The following is a 17,812-nucleotide window of genomic DNA, read 5'->3' on the forward strand; positions in this document are numbered from 1 at the left end:
GTTCAGCCTCCCTATTTAAATCAATACAAATTAAAAATTTAGTGTACAAGTTTTCACTTATAAATCTGGCAAATTTTGTTTTTAACTAGTGTTGGGGAGGTTAAGAGAGGAAAAATAATAGTCCTGTGCAGCTTTATAAATTAGTAATATTTCCTAGAGAACAAGTTGGCAAAACCCAAATTAAAGGTACCTACCATTTAAACCATTGTTAAGAATTTATCTTAAATAGGGGCGCCTGGGTGGCTCAGTCGGTTCAGCGTCCGACTTCGGCTCAGGTCATGATCTCACTGTCTGTGAGTTCAAGCCCCGCGTCAGGCTCTGTGCTGACAGCTCAGAGCCTGGAGCCTGTTTCGGATTCTGTGTCTCCCTCTCTCTCTGCCCCTCCCCTGTTCATGCTCTGTCTCTCTGTCTCAAAAATAAATAAACGTTAAAAAAAAATTAAAAAAAAAAAAAGAATTTATCTTAAATAATCAGAGATGTATACAAAGATTTACTTACAAGAGTATTTATCATATATATGTATATACATGTGCGTGTGTATGTACGTATGTGTATATATGTGTGTGTGTGTATACACCCTAACCCTAACCCTATACACACACACACACACACACACACACAGTCACACGAACAGTCTAAATGGCCAACAGTAGGGATTGGTTATATCTTAGGCTGTTTCTGTGTCATGACTAAAATATAGCCATTAAAAGTTGTGCTAAAGAATTCTTAGTGAAATGGGTAAATGTTCATAATTATGTTTGTATTAGGGTTTTAAAAGGTAGGTTTTTTGCATAGCACATATACCAAGTTGCTTTTTTGTTTTTAAAATGCTTTTACACTGATCGGTTAATGGATACATACCTCACAGGAATGCCGGTCACAGAATACACCTCGTGGTCAGGCCAGTTGTCTTACACAGAAGTGATGGCTCCCACGCTTGCTCAAACTCCCCTCTGATATTTTAGTTTATACTGAACTAATATGAAATGACCTATAACTTTCTCATTCTTACTGATCTTGATGGATTCTAGATTCTAATCCTTTGTTACAAATTTATGTGTTGCAGATATCTTCGGGTTTGTGGTTTGTCTTTTATTTTAAGTAGAGGTCAATATAGTTAGTATATTGAATGTAGTTATTAATAGAGTTAATACAGTTTAATTACCACTCTTTTCTTTATGGCTTATGCTCTTTCCATACCCTGAGGTGTTAAAGATACTATTGATCAAAGCATGTTAATGTTGCCTTCCATAGATCAATCCTTAATCCATAAGAAATCGGTTTTTCTGTGTGATAAGAAACAGTGATCGTTTGTTTCCTTTATAAGTACCAGCATTCCAGCCCTGTTTATTGAAGAGCCCATCCTTTCCCTCTCTAACCTGCAGGTCATGTATCAGTTTTCTTGTATACGTGGGGATGTTTCTTGGTACTTGTTTCCTGTGTCTATCTCTGCTCCAATGCCATACTGCCTCAATTATTATAGCTTTAAATTTTTTTTTTTCAACATTTATTTATTTTTGGGAGAGAGACAGAGCATGAACGGGGGAGGGGCAGAGAGAGAGGGAGACACAGAATCGGAAACAGGCTCCAGGCTCTGAGCCATCAGCTCAGAGCCTGACGCGGGGCTCGAACTCACGGACCGCGAGATCGTGACCTGGCTGAAGTCGGACGCTCAACCGACTGCGCCACCCAGGCGCCCCCAATTATTATAGCTTTAAAATGAGTCTTGATATCTGGTAGGATGTATCTCCCAATTGTGTTTTTTCAAGTGTCTTTATTCTGGGCTCCTGGTGTTCCATATAAATTTCAGAATCGGATTGTTGAGTTCTAAGATAATCCTATGGTATTTTAATTGGAACTGCACCCACTTTGTAGCTCAGTATGGTGAGAATTACATCTTTATGATATTAAATCTTCTTTCCCACAAACGTAAAATATCTCTCTCCATTTATAGGTGTTCTTTGATGTCTTCCAACCAACTTGTGTTACTTTCTTACCCAAAAGAGGTCTTATGAATCTTCTCTAGCTGTTGCTGGTTTAGGAAGATACAATTGACTTTTCAATATTTGTCTTACAAGTTTTAATGTGAATTGGTCATATCAGTTATCCCTAGCACCTTTTACTCATTTTTTTCAGTGGGTGCATGTCCACACGTGCACACACGCGTGCACACACACACACACAGCCTTTGAAGTTTGACTCTCAGAGGACCTCTTTGTAAGCAGCCTTGTGAAACAGATTTAGGAGGTTAAAATGTAAATTCACGTGTAAGGTGAGCAAACTAGGTAAATTTGGAAAGATTCATCCATCCAGTCAAAAAAATCCTTAATGAGTACCAAAGTGTTCTAGCGTAGAGCTTAGGCACTGAGGATTCAAATTGTCAAATTGGTAAACAAAACAAACATGGTCCCCTTCCTCGGGAAGGATCCGCTCCAGGAAGGGAGGTACAAATATGAGCAAACAAAATGTAATTGCAGATGTGCTCACTGCTCTAAGGAAGTAATGCAGTAGGAGAGAGCCAAATATTGTAAATTTAACCTTTTACTTGAGAAACTGAGTTTGAGTGAAATCTGAAGGACAAATCGGAGTTACCTGTGTCTGCAGTCATCTAAGCATCCTCAACCCCCCGCTGGCTGCAGTTTGTTCTTGAACACTGCCCCTTGCCTGGTGCCTGTCGGGGCTGAGAGGAGGAGTGTGTCTGAACCCCTTCAGCTGCTCTCCACCTGCCCTGCCAGGATCCCACAGAGGCAGCCAGGTGGGCAGAGGCAAAGAGCAAGACCAGAAAAGAAGAAATAACTACCGATGATATATCTGCCCCATCTCCCTTTCTCAGACGCGAGCAGCGCTCCTCCTGATCTGACCCGACCTCTTCCTTTAGAGTAGCTCTGAGCTTTTGATCAAGCATTGAAAGTAGGGGAGAGGGGAGCAAACGGAAGATGGTGAAAGAGGAACCCGCAGAGGGCTGAACCTCCCGAGGCCGGCACTCGGCTGCAGGTTGGGTGGCTGTGAGGCAGAGAGGAGTGAGCACGGTCCGGGAAGAAGGGAAACACACAACGCATGGGGAACTTCACTACTTCTTTGTAACTTTTTATTTTTATGTTGTGTTAAGGACGACTCCCTCCTGCCATTTTATTCTAAATGCATGTTTCCGAGCCCTCAAATGGACACAAAATTTTAATGGCCTTGTCACCACTAGACTGGTGCTCCCTGACTGTCCTGATGAGGAGGAAGAGTCCCACTGGATGGTTTGGTCTGTGTGGCCTCAAAAGAATGAGCCCCAGGAGGGGGAGCTCGTGACTTTGCCTCAGCTGGCACCATGACCTCTCTCAGTCCAGACTTCAAACAAGTCCCCGTGGCTCCTGGAATAATCCCTCATGTAGGATAAAAAGCAGACAATGCCTCCTTCTCTTCTGAAAGCAGTGAGCAGCCAGAGGAGGAAATGATGGAGGAGCAGCCTCTCGTCCATTCATTCGTTTTACTCGCTTGTTTTCTTGTTTGTTACACCAGATCTATGGAACGCCCTTTGGGTATCCCCGAATGTGTACCATGGACTTTGAAATCAAACAAGTTCCGCATTCACAATAAATCATTATAGTAAAAGAGGGTCTCTAGTTTGAGGATATGTTCTGAGCTGAGTTTGGCGGGAACAAAAATCTGTGCATGAGGATGGGGCTTCTCACCTGAGCCTCCAGGAAAGTCGGAATAGCTGGATGAAGAAAGGCATGGAAGAGGCCATTCCAGGCAAGATCTGGTACTGTGAACCTGACCCTCTACAAAGGGTACACCATCAGGCACAGCTGGGTTGCAGGACACGTGTAGGAAGGAGAGTGATGGAAGGTGAGGGGGTGCAGAGAGGCGGAGGCCCAAGCATAGAGGGTCTTATGAGCCACGCTAAAGAGGCTAAGCTTTATCCAGAGAAGAAGGTGTGCCTCATGTATTTGAGAGATGGTAAGGAGATAGAGGCTTCTGACTTGGTGACTGCACGGGGATATGGAGGTTTGTGAGTTGGGAAGATTGAGCAGGGGAGAATCCCATGTTTCTGGCTTGAGCCAATGAGTTGATGGTGGTACCTGTAATTTCATGTATTTGTGGGATACATGTGTTATTTCCATATGTCATGTGCAGTATGGCCAGTCTTCTTGGCTTAGCTGTCTTTTTTTTTTTTTTTAATTTTTTAATTTTTTTAAAATTTATTTATTACTGAGGCACAGAAAACACAGAGTGTGAGCAGGGGAGGGGCAGAGAGAGGGGGAGACACAGAATCTGAAGCAGGCTCCAGGCTCTGAGCTGCCAGCACAGAGCCCGACTTGGGGCTCAAACTCACAAACTGCCAAAACGTGACCTGAGCCGAAGCCAGTCACTTAACCAGCTGAGCCACCCAGGCGCCCTTGGCTTAGCTGTCTTAAAGCAAGGTGTATTTTTTGTTCTTGGTACTGTAGGAGAGAGCACCTGCCTTAGGCATTCTGGAGGGAGTTTGGCAGTGAATTTGTAAGGCCCTGTCTTACACACATGCCCACAGCAGGGTTATTTGGAAATTTACCGGGTGGTCTGCTTGTTAAGAGGAAATATAGCATAGCAGATCTTCTGGGTTCAAATCTATCTCCTAGGTGTGTGACCTGTGTGGGCTCTTTCACTTTTCTGTGTATCTGTTCTGCCACATGTGAACTGAGGATGGTAATAGAATATACAAAAGAGTTTCCTTCCAAGGCACGTTGTAAGAACTTTTTGTAGCCTCTAGAGTCAGCTTTGAACCCTTCTTGCTCTTAGGAATAAAATAAAAGTTGGAATATTCTACCCCACACATGTTGAGTTTGAGCTGCACATGAGAGGTCCACGTGCACGTGGAGAGGTCCAGGAAGTTGCCAGGAGCTTTGAGAGAAATCACAACAGGCTTCTGAGCAGGAAGGGGAGGCCTGAAGGTCATGTGAATGTGTGCTCTAGTGAGGAAGCCTTTGGTTTGAGTGACCTGAGCCAGGTCAGAGGGGATGTAACAGGAAGAGAGGGGAAAGTAGGAAGACAAAGAGGACAAAAGGTATCACGAAAGCTGCAGAAGAGAACTCCAAGAAGGAGAGAGTAAGTATTAAATATGGCAAAGAAATTAAGTGGACATGTCCTCTGCACTCGTTGGTACGAAATCAGCCTGGGGATTTGTCACAGCTGCCTCAGTCTGGTAGTGAAATGGAGCCCTGTAACAGGTTGAGGACATAAGGATTTCGCATGGAGAGTGCTTTCAAGAAGCTGACAACACAGTGTTGGGGTCTTTGGCTTTTCTGTGCACTTGTTATCCAAGAAGATGGAGAGCACTGTACCGGGTTTCACAGAGCCACCAGAACTAGCGCTGGGATTACCCCAAACCCAGTAAATCCATCCTTCCTTCGAGGTAGACCTTGAGTCCCAATCTCCCTCCCACATTAAATACCTCTAAGTTAGTGCTATTGCTTCCTGTGCTGTTGGGCATCCATGAATACTGATTTCTAAATAAGATCACGTTGCGTCCAAGCTAACCTTTCAGAGTCAGGGTGATATTCAGGATTTCAAAATGAACTCGAAAGCCAAACAGGAAATTAGCATTCATTATCTAACTGACTTGACAGGAGAGAAGAGCCACATTGGCTGAATTGGTAGCCAAACTGAGTTCTAGCTAGTTAAATGTGGGCCCTGATGGGCATCACTCTGTTTTTAAAAGGGGCAGCACAAACCCATTGACTTCCAGATGACTGTTTCCAGTTCAGGAGCCAGGAGTTCGTCCAGCATATCAACTGTGTTGCGTTTTCATTTTATTCCCTTTGCCTCATTTGTGCTAGTCTCATACCTAAAATTAGCATTAGTTTTCAGTGTAGATTAATCAAACCTAAAATGAAGATTTGTACAGAGACTTCGAAAGCCATTTTGGACTTCGTGGCTTTCAGGCACGGCCAGTTTTCACTTTGCAGTGCTGTGGAATGTTGCGTTTAACATTTAAAGCTGGCAGGTGCTATCAAGGAGTCAGCTCCAATAGACTTGAACTGCCCAACGGAAGAGGCACTGGACACCACTGCTGTTGTGCATTCGTGAGCGCCTGGTAGCCACTAATTTCCCAGGGTTTGCCCTTGGACAGAACTATTCATTATTGTTTTTGAAGATGAAATGATCTTTATTGTTTTTTTTTTTTTCTGGTAATAATAGAGGCAATTATAAGTTTTTAAAAATGGAGGGATAGCAGAAAGTGCAAGTGACCCATAATTCCTCCGCTCCTGGAGGTCAAAAATTCCCTTTCACAGTGTCTCTGTGTGAACACACAGACGCTTAACTGACTGAGCCACCCAGGCGCCCCACAATGGTTTCTTTTGGGCATATTGCCTGCCTGTCCTGAAAGGTTCTATCAAGTTAGACTCCCACTTAAATTTATGAGCAACCTGTTTTCCTACACCTTTGTGACATTAAAGATTGTAAAACATTTAAGAAATCTTTGCCAATCTGGTGAGGAAAGAGCATTTGCCCCCCCTCCTTTTTTTACTTGTGTATTTCTTTTCTTTTCTTTTTTTTTCTTTTGATTGCTAATGAAGCTAAAATACACATACACCTCACAATTTTCATTTCTTTGAGTTGCCAGTTTTTTCCCCTTTTTCTGTTCAGGTGTTTATTATCTCTTACAGATTTATTAAGGTTATTAACCTCTTAGTCACAAATACTGCATATCTTTTCCAGTTTTTCATTATTGAGAATTAAAAATAGCCCCAAAGGGGTGGGGAGGCTGAGGCAAAATTGGCAAATTAGATGCATGAAGGTGATACCCAAAGTTTTGTTTTTTGGCCCAAACAGTATTTTTTTAGAACTTGGATTAATGGTGCTTAAAATGGGAAGGCTTTGAACAACTTCAGAAACATGAGAAACTCTGCTGCCTGTCATGGCGGCAAAGGCTGAGGAGGTGCTGCCCCCCTCAGATGAGGGGAGAGCTCTGGGTCCCCAGTGGCTCTTCATGCTGAGGCCTTGGTACCCAGTCTCCCTACTGATGTGTTCAGCCACCGGCCTCTGAGGAGGTGGGCCTGATATTGTGCCTTTATTATACCCGAGATAAGGGCGCATTGAAGAGTATGAAAGTTAAAAGAATATTCAATCTTAAACTGCTTATAGATCATCTTCTCTCAACCCCCCCCTCCTTTTTAAATGAGGAACTAGAATCCTAGAGAATAAAGTAATTTGCAAAGGTCATTTCTACTCAGGAATCCTAAATGCCATCCATGTGTAGAGCTAAGTATAGTTTTGTCTGTCTGAATAACTTCTCCCATGTTAGTCATCCCAGATACTGTTTTTTAAAAATGTAAATTTGTGGGTGGCATTAGGAGAGAATTTTGCTATGGTAACCGATGAGTGCGAGTGAGTGAGTGCGTGCGTGTGTTTTAGATACTCCTGACCCCATGAGAATTACATTCAGTGACTTATTGGCCCTATGTTGACGTAACGCTTATAGATGAAAATAGTTTCGTTAGCCTTAGAGCAAGTGGGAATCTCGATTTGTCCAGTACGATAGCCAGTACTCACATGTGGCTACTTAAAATACGAAAAATACTTCCCAATTGATGTACTGTAAGTACAAAATAACATACTGGATTCTGAAGATGTGGGGGGAAAATGTAAAGTAATAGTAAGCTAGAGAGTTGGGTCTAGAGATGAATTCTTTTGATTCCCACTAACCTTCCTGTTTAAAGAAAACGCAAAATAAATACTTAGTAAGTAAGTTCTGTTCGTATATGCTTTCAAAGTTTTTTTTTCCCTAAAAGATATAAGGAGTTTTGATACTATTTTTTTAAGTACAACTTTTATTTGATGCCACAGAGAAATGTTTTCTCATCTCCTTGTCTTAATAAACCTAATATTGATACAGGCCTAGCTAGAATACCGGATACTGAGTATATCCTTTCTCTAGTCCACTTGTAATGTAAACGAAGCTTTAAGATTTTGTAAAATGCTTTCACATCAAGTTCCCACAAGATTTAAACCTAGCAGAGTGAACCAGATCTTATTCCAGCTTTCGGGCCAAATACTAACTACTCTTAGAAATCTTTGTCAGAGCTTCAAAGATTTAGGAAAGCCAGGTTCTTTTTTTTTTTTTTTTTAATTTTTTTCAACGTTTATTTATTTTTGGGACAGAGAGAGACAGAGCATGAACGGGGGAGGGTCAGAGACAGAGGGAGACACAGAATCAGAAACAGGCTCCAGGCTCTGAGCCATCAGCCCAGAGCCCGACGCGGGGCTCGAACTCACGGACCGCGAGATCGTGACCTGGCTGAAATCGGACACTTAACCGACTGCGCCACCCAGGCGCCCCGGAAAGCCAGGTTCTTAAAGAAGGCAGAGTCCTCCCAAGATATGATAGGTGTAGTTATTTAACAAAAGAGAACAGAAGAAGCAAACCAGTTTTCCCCCCCTCCCGAACCCCTGCTCTTCAGGCTTGCCTTGCAGATCCGTCCCTGTTACGTTCACTCGTGGATTCATCAGTGGGTACCATTGTGAAAGGACCACGTTCGAAGCACTATGATAGTTGTTGGGAGAAGGAGGTAAAAGCATAGGAACGCGAATGCTAATAATATAGAGAGTAAAAAATAGTGTTTTAAGAGTAGCCTTCATAAAGGGCTGTGAAAGTTGACCGGAGGAGAGACAGTTTCTGACGGGCATTTCCGAGAAGACCTCCCTGAAAAGGCAACAGGGAAGCCACTCTGTGCAGAGTGCTGGGGAGGATTCGAACAGATGGAGGCGAGCAGAGAGGAAAGAGCGTGTGGAGAAGCAATGGGATGGTATCAGGAAGAGCAAATCCTACACGTGGATGTGTGTTGAGGTCTCCGCAGACATGGAAAGACTTGTCAATGGCAAATTGCAGATGGAAGGTCCTGACCTTGCGTGTCAGTACCTCAGATTAGACTTTGCTGTGTAGGTCATCTGCACAGGGTACGTGAGTAGGGGAAGGGCATGTTCGGCACTGTTCTTCAGGAAGGTCAAATCCCTCAGGAGAGTGTGGGGTTGACTGAAAGCATGCTAGATTAGGTGAGGCGTCCTATAAGGGAACCATTACATCGGTTCGAGCAATTATTAACAGGGAAACCGACACGGTCTTCAGTGTCTGTCTTCAAGAGTAGAACAGAACTTAAGGTGGAAGCAAACCCAACAAAATTTGAAGTCTCCTCTATGAAAATCTATAAAAATAATACTGGCTAACATTCATTGGTTGCCTGCTCTGTGCCCCGCTTTGTTTGAGAACTTTGCCAACTAGTTTGAGAACTAGTTCTTACGGCTATTTTAGGTGTCGACGAGGACACACGGAGGCCTAGAGAAGTTAAGTCTCTCACCTAAGTCACACAGATGGTGAGTGACAGAGCTCGACTGACCCACAGTCAGTCTGAATCCACACTACATGCTGCTTTGCAGAAGGCTTCATGACGGGAATCTTTCAAATAACAGACTCCCACCAATGTACTTGAAACATGATTCATTTTAGAAAAATTTTGTGCAAAAGTTCTTTGAGGTTGCAGCTATGATACAAAGCTAAGTGAATAAGTAAATCCATATTTTATAAAATAACGGTGTTTAAAAATTAGGTAAAACTGATGTTTTCATTTGGCAGTATGTTCTGAAATTGCTGTGTGGTAGTAATTCTTTAATAGGGACTTCAATGTGTCAAGTATAAAGATTCCAATAGAAAAATTACTGTGGGTTTTAGGGGCGCCTGGGTGGCTCAGTCGTTTTAAGCATCTGACTCTTGCTCTCAAGTCAGGTCATGATCTCATGGTTTGGGAGTTAGAGACCCATGTCAGGCTCTGTGCTGACAGTGCAGAGCCTGCTTGGGATTCTGTCTCTCTCCCTCTCTCTCTGCTACCTCTCCTGCTCACACTTTCTCCCTCCCTCCCTCCCTCCCTCCCTCCCTCCCTTCCTCTCTCTCTCTCTCAAAAATAAATATTAAAAAAATTTACTGTTGGCTTTAAAGAAAACTCCATTAACTGGCCTGCTGGTATCCCTAATATCACTCCCTTACTGTCCTCAAAGGTAAGGGAGTGTAATTGGCTCAAAGCCTAAAGAGAGCTTTGGCCATTTACAGTGTGGAATGAAAGAAGGCGCTCTTCCTGACACCTCCCTCTGGAACGGGAATGAGTTGTGGGTGAAAGTCAGGCGTGGGTTTTTGTTTTGTTTTGTTTTTAACAAATGGAAATTTGGAGAAAGCATCTCAAAATTGACTCTTGAAAGCAAAAATACTTAAGTAAATCGATGTGATTTTAGCAAACTCTGAACTTTTTTCTTTGAAGTGAAGTTGTGTTAGCGTGTACGTTATCGAGCGCAATATAGTTGGCACTCAGAAGAGACAGAGATGGGGGTGGAAGGCAACCAGGTCCAAGACCTGAAGGTGAGACCAGAGTCTCCCGGGGGCCACTGGAGAGCCTCTTGAGGTGAGTGGCACCATAGCAGCATTAGTATGTTCAGGCAAAGCAGGTGAAGCAAAGTTATTTCCCTGAACTGTTTGTTGAACAGGTGCTGACCTGTTGACCATTTGACCAAAAAGGAAAAACAACAACAATAACACAAACAACAACAGTAGATTTAATTTTTCCTTCTAAATTCAGCAGGCACACAGATATCCACGAGAGAAGGAAAGAGTGATACGTTAGGGACAGCAGAGGCTACACAAGCAATTTCTAAGGTTGATGGTCCTCAGACACTTTGCTCTCTTAAATATTACCAAAGAACCCAAAGAGCTTTTGTCAGAGTGAAGTATATCTATCAAAATTCACCCTAGTAAAAATCAAGATTATTGAAATTTACCACATTACAAATTAAACATAACAAATGTAAAATATTTATTAAAATAGCTCAAAATAATCACTTAGTGAAAGAAGCGTGTCTGAAAGGCTACAGATAGTGTGTGGTTCCAATGATATGAAATCCTGGAAGAGGCACAATGAGTGAGACACTAAAAACAGTGGTTGCCACTGATCTCATAAGAGTCTTTAAATATTGGGAAAGAGAGAGAATTGGGAAGCTGTCAAGCTCATGGTGGCCGGACTAGTTTTCCAAAATCCCAGTTTCACCTCAAAGCTTGAATTTTATCACCAGCCACAAGTATCGTCCATTGTTTTCCTTGAAATGACAGGCTCACCTCATTTTCAAGAAAATGCCTGCCAAATTGAATAACATGGTTTGTCGTTCAGTAATTCTCAAATAAAAAAGGTGGTTATGAAAAAGCAGCCTCTTCAATTCACAATCCAAGCAGGACTTGTTTTCTCTAGACATCCACCGTCCATCTGTATGCCGCAGGAGTGTTCTATGCCCATTTTCCATTTCATTCCACAGAATGTTAAAAAGACAGGAACTCGGTGGTTGAGATGTAAGACAGTAATTTTATCTTCTGTGTTTCATCAAGGACATCCTTAAGTGAAGCTGCCTGCCGCCTTACTGTCTTTGCTTCTATGTCACCGAGAGTGCGCGGTGGTAACAGTGACTTTGGTACAGTTTGGTGGCACTGCTTTGACCTATGTGTCATGATGCCAACAGGGGCGCTCACCCTTGTGTCACTATCAGTGAAAATGTCCATTCCCCGGAATGGCAACTAATGGCTCAGTGTGATTATGAAATGGCTTTGACTTCATTACCCCCCGAAAACGTCTCTCCCTCAGGATCTGCAGACTTGGAGAACTGGTCGGTCTGCATCATAGTGGTGCTATAAACATGGTGAGCATTGGCTGTTCCCTGGGTTAACCGTATAGAACTTCTCCTACTTTTTTGGTTCTAGGACCCCTCTTAGAATGAAAATTCGGTTTAAAAATTAAAATCAAATACTCAAAGACCAAGGAAGACGGTTTAGCATCAGTAATAACTGAAATCCATAAACTATTGTATTTAAAGCTGAACGTTACACCTGGGTGCATGGACCACATTTTTATTTAGGAAAGAGTTGGATTATCTCTTACATAAATATTTTACTCATGTTTTCAAGATCTCCGGCTGTACTACTGCCCTATTGTAATTGAATCTTAATCCGAAGCTAAATGTTAGGGTTTCTTGCATTATTTTAATTATTTTGGATAAAAACCACATTTTTGCGTGTTTATTGAGAGTCCCCTTCAGATGAGTGCTTTACCACTTTACAGGCAGTATTTCTAGTGGTTTGGGTCAAATACTCTCTCACAAGTGCACATTTGCAGTTTACCGAATCCGTTTCTGGAATAGAGCATGCTCATGTTTGAAACCCCTGTGTGAGAGCCCCTGTCTCTGGAAACTCTGAGGTTGTGCTTTTCAGATGCAGCGATAAAACCCCTGTGCTTGAATTTGGCTGATTTCCCACTGTTCGTCAGGCACATTAAGATAAATTTGACTGTTTGGAACCCTCTGTGAGGACTTAAGGTGGAATAGGCAACTGGTACATATCCTTGAAGCATTTGGATATAGAGTTAGATCTGTGATTAGATGAGGCAGCCACCTTGACCTGTTCCCACTCTGGCCCAAAGAGGGGGACAGAGGCTAGGGGAACTGCACTGTAGTAGTCAGTAACGCTCACTGACGTTGTATATAGTCTAGGGGTGGGAAACTAAAGCATGGAAACGGTGCTTTGGGCTTCTGTTTTTGTTTACTTGACCAAAACTCTAATACATAATGTATAATTCATATACTTCAATGTTTTGATCCGATCCAAGCTCAAGGTGACCATTATGATATTGCCAAAAGGGGCAAAGATAGTAATTAATGCCAGCGATTAATGCCTGTCAATCTGTTGACAAAATAAGGTATCCAGACTATTGTGAAAGAGAGAGAATTCAAGCTTTAAAAAAAAAAAAAAAAAAAAAAGAGTTCTTGTAGGAAGCCCTTGTATGAAGAACCAGGGCCTAGTTTTCAGTTTGATTGGGATGGGTAATAAATCATTTAGAGCTAAAATGTAGTCTGTTAAAAAGTCAACTACGAAGGTTTTTTTTCCTCTCTCACAGATACATGGCAGAAGAACAGAAAAAAGTTTAAATGTCTGATGCTTGTGTGTCAGTGGCGTTAGTGATTCCATCCTTTTCTCCTCCTTTGTTCAAAAGCTTAGATGTTTACTACTTGTGGGAATCTATTTCCATATATGTTTAAGTACAGGAAGCAGTCAGAAAAAGATAGGTGGATGTGTCAATTATAAACTTCATACAATAAATCACTCCCTATTCACCCAGAACAGTGAGAAACTGGGATGTTCTGCAATACTGAATATCTAATTAGCTCAGAGTTCCATTTGATTTACTGCTTCTTAAGGAATGGGGAAGAGAATGCATTTAACATTAAACTTACAATAAATGTAATTTTCTATCCTTCTGAAAACTGTTTGGAATTCTAAGAGTGTGTTGAGGTTGTCATTTGTAATACTTATTACCAGAAGAGGAAATTGGTTTGTTTTACTTTATAGTGGTTTGATTGCAAATAAATGAAAGTAAATGACATTTGAGTTTACATGAGTAACTATGTCTTTTTCTCTACATATATTTCAATAAACATTGAAGCTCTTTGAAATCAAGATCTCTCATTCAATTCCTATATACGCCTAGATTCCTGTTTACTTGTCTGCTAATGACTTTGAAACAAGCTTAATTTTAGCTTTCTTTTCGAAATTGAAATTTTTATATTTGGTGAAAACAGATTCAGTGGAGTAACATGACATGGAATGTAGAGGAAATGGAGAATCGGAGCTTAAACCTCACTCTTTCTGTAGGTTTCCAGGCACTGGTGACATGAGAGGTTCACTTTCTATAACCTGAGCTGGGCGGAGCGGCAGCTGGCTTCAAGAAGCAATGCATATTCACTAAGCAAGAAGAACAGAGCAACCAGCTCACAAAGATCAAGGGCAGATAGTGTGACTGAAGGTCACAGATAACTCCCAGTTCCAATTTGATTGGTAGTTTTATCTATTCCCTCTCACCAGCCCTCAAGTTTCTGTTCATAATTACTAACCTAAAAAAGGATGACTTTGTGTTTTCTCCATTGATGTGCCCCTCTCCCCCGCCCAACCTGGAATCGAGCAAAGTCCTAATGAGTAATGAAATAGCCAAAAGCAGACAACAGGTGGGAGACAGTGAATTTGATTAATCTATCCTGTGTAATCAAGAGGCTAGAATAATATGTATGATAAATCTCAGTAATGGGGAGTTGTTCCATTAAAACAAGACAATTTTACCAAGACAAGGGGGTGTGCATTCTAACTGACTTTGAGGCCATATCTCTTGGAAAGGACCTTAATTACCACTCTCCACTGTCCTCTGTAATCACCTACCTTTTGCCAAAACTTCCAACCAAGCTGGAGTAGAAAGTGAAAAATTGCCTTCTCAAAACGCTCTTCACTCTTGGGGCTAATGCACCATCCTTATTTTTTGTCTATCTCCCTATCCACTCCTTTTTTAGTCCTCTCTTCTACCCGCCCCCCACCCCACCCCTTTGATTATGGGCTTCCCCGGGACTCGTCTCTCATTTTTCCTTATATTTGCAAAGACTAGTTCACCTGCCAGTTTTACTTACCCTTTGTGCCAACCTGCAAATCCACATCCGTGGTCCTAAGACCTCACCTGCGCCTTACGCCTTTCATTCTCTCTCTGCTTTTGAGGTCCCAGACTCCAAACCTGATGGTGCTCTCTGGTACTTTCTTCCCAGACACCACCCTCTGATTGTACTCCAGCGGGGGTACCTCCCAGTCCACTCTGCACTTGGTTTCTGTGGCACTCACATCCCCATCAGCCAGCAGGCATACCTGGCCTTCCTGTCTCTCTCCTCCCTACCTGTAGCCTGTCCCTCACACTGAAGCTTCAGCGAGGTTGTCAGAACCAAAATCAGGCCATCTCAAGCCTTCCTCAAAACCAGCCGCCTCCTCTCCTGGGCTTGTCCTGCCCTGCGTGGACCCGCCACTCACCCCCTGGCTCTCTGACCTGTCTTCTGCCTCTTGCTCTCTACTCTGGATCATCACAGCACACTGAGAGCTGTTCATTTGTCTGAACGCACTTCCTGAATTCATCCTTTTTTTTCTTTTCTGTCAAATCAATTTTGTACTTGTCAGCCAGGTATTAAAAACTAGACCTAATATTTTTTACCTGACCTGCCATTACTTAATTATTACTTATCCCCAGTAATGTCCATTTCCTCACTCTCCTGTTCCTCATTCATTCTCGCAACCCCTTCTGCCCCCTTACTCTGCATACCCCCCTGAACACCATCTCATTTCCTGACCTCTTTCCCCATTCTGTTCTCCCACCTGAAGCACTGTTTCTGTTCATTCCAAGGAAGTCAGAATGGACTTTGTTTTTCCTCCTTCCTTGAATCTAGCTTTGAAGTCTACATGGGTTTCTCCTTTATGGATTTTCAATGTATGAATTACCTGTTATATAATTAAGTCTTTTTGTGTGTGTTCTTAGTTGCTGGTTGTTTTCGGTGTGCAGTCAGTTCCCCACACAGTGTAAGGCCTCCTCAGGGTGGAGTAAGTCCTTAGTGCTGGTCTTCTGGAAAACATGCTGCGTATTGTAGAATTAGGTAGTAACTGTTGGTTACTTAATTTGGAATTGGATGGAATGTTACACTTTTTTTTTTCAAGTCTCTGTCTTTGGAATATTTAACCCTTGTCCCTTTTTTTCCTCCTAGAAATGCATTTTTTTAAACAACATTCAACTTTGTGAACCTGAAGAATTTTGACCATTCCAAGTCTTAATGCCACACCACTACTCCAGCGAATTTATACTACGACTGGTAACCATGACCAGGAGCCGGAAGAATTAAAATGCCAACGACCAAACCTTACCTTAACAGCTCTGGTCTATACTGTTCCCTCTTATTTTAATACATTATTTTGTTTTATAACCACTTCTAAATATTCTTTTTTTTTCTTAATTAGGGAGTTTTGTTTTTGTTTTCCCGTTTGCTTTGTGTACAACTACCTGCTTTTTAATCGCTCATTTTGATCAAATGATAGTGAACAAAGCCAGCCCAAGCTGGTAAGGTGCCGTTCACTTGAACAGGTGCTGTTGTGCAGAAAGGAAACTCAGTGACTAATTTCAATAGCGGCTTTCCTATCTTCCAGATTCTTCCCATTGAATTCTCACAGGAAATATTTACAGATTTTCAGATGCAGTCAATATACTGTACGAGGAAATATTAATACAGATTAGAAGCATTTCTTACATCTTGAAAATTTTCTAATGTTTGAGAATTTCACTGGGGATATTTTTTATATTGAACCCTGTTGACTTTCCAGTCCTCTGACTTTGGGCCAGAAAAGTAAAAAGTCAGAGAATGTCCAGACTGGAGAATTACCAACAAGTTCACTGACCACGCACTGTGTTGAGAGACCCTGTCGCACCACAGTGCCAATGCTTCTCAGACACGTGCTCTTTGGCAGCATTCCAGAAACAGGAGGGAGGAAGAAGAGAAAATGGTGGCTTCCCTTCTGCTAAAATATGCAGGCAGCTTAAAACCTTAGTGCTTTCTTTCTTAACATGTCCAAATTTCAGTACTTTCCATTATTTGAACACACTTGTGTAGAACGCTTGCTTTGTATTAAACCTCCTTGTCTACTTGTAAAACTGACCTTTTGTTATGGAGCAGGTATGTCTCTTTCAGACAGTTGGATGATTCACATGAGGTTGAGGACACCAGGGAGAGAAGCAGGGGCTGTGGTGGTTTTTTGATGGTTGTGAGGAAGCTAGACCATTTACCAGCACACACCAGAGACCTGATAGGGACCTATTAACTGTATTGAACGTTTTTTTCCTTTGCTTTTGACCCTATGTATAGTTATGATGCCAGATTAGATTTATAGCAGCTTCAAGTTGTATTAAATGGTATTTTGCTTTCTGTAATACTGTTATAAAATAAAGTTTGTTTATTCTCTGAACTTGTCACTTCTCTTTGGGAAAAAAAACATTTCAAAAAAAATTTTTTTAATGTTTTTATTTATTTTTGAGAGAGAGAGAGAGAGAGAGCATTAGTGGGAAGAGGCTCAGAGGCTCCAGGCTCTGAGCTGTCAGCACAGAGCCCAACGTGGGGCTTGAACTCACAAACTGCAAGATCATGACCTGAGCCAAAGGTGGATGCTTAACCGACTGAGCCACCCAGGCACCCCAGTCACTTCTCTTTTTGTAAGGGTTTAAAAAATAAACTGGAGTGTTATTTTCAGTCAAAAGTCTACTATGTTATGAAATGTCGCTTTTGTCACTCAGATCTTTTATAATCTGCCGCCGCCAGCATCACTGATTTGAAATGAATAAAGCAGCATCAAAAGTTTGGAAATCCGTTGTTTAGAGTGCCAGATCCCTCCTGCCTGCTTACACGATCCACCCTAGCTTTTAACAGATTCTCCAAGGGATAATTTTGCTTCTTTTCTTTGTGTATTTCTTGTTTTTAGAGAATATTTTAGCTGTACCATTGGACTCCTCCTCGTGGTTTTTCCTCCTGTCCAGTGGGCTTTAGTGTCTCAGGTGGGATATGGGTTTTGCCAAGGGGCTGTGTCTGTGTTAAATCGGGGTGGCTCATTGTGAAACTTTTGCCGAGACACATCAAATGCTGAGTTTTCTTCTAAACACTGAAGACATTCTACAGCAAATGACCAACAGGGTACATTCTGTTTTAAAATATTATGTAGAATTTCTCTCTCTAGTCATTTGAAGCGAGCGTGTTAAATACAATTTGCATAACCGTCTTCTTTGGGATCTGTTCCCACTGAATTCCCTCTCACCTTGTGAAAGGTCTTTCTCACCTCTGCAGAATTATTACAGAAACAGCTCTTCTCCAGAGAAGCCGATCTCAGCAAGCCAAGCCTCCGAGACCTTACGGAACCAAATGTGGTTTT

General features: G+C 42.0%; 1 protein-coding gene across 23 annotated transcripts in view; it reads left to right on the forward strand.

Moving 5' to 3' along the window:
• Positions 1 to 16,858, forward strand: part of EPB41L2 (erythrocyte membrane protein band 4.1 like 2) — a 229,663-nt gene extending 212,805 nt beyond the window's left edge. For all 23 annotated transcript variants that reach the window (XM_040449193.1, XM_040449206.1, XM_040449209.1 and 20 more), the window contains one exon: positions 15,610 to 16,858. The gene's annotated coding sequence lies outside the window, so the exon portion shown is untranslated. The remainder of the gene's footprint in view (positions 1 to 15,609) is intronic.
• Positions 16,859 to 17,812: the final 954 nt, after the last annotated feature.

The sequence above is a fragment of the Herpailurus yagouaroundi genome, unplaced genomic scaffold (assembly GCF_014898765.1).
Source record: "Herpailurus yagouaroundi ecotype Mexico unplaced genomic scaffold, PumYag 198, whole genome shotgun sequence".
NCBI classification, from domain to species: Eukaryota; Metazoa; Chordata; class Mammalia; order Carnivora; family Felidae; genus Herpailurus; species Herpailurus yagouaroundi.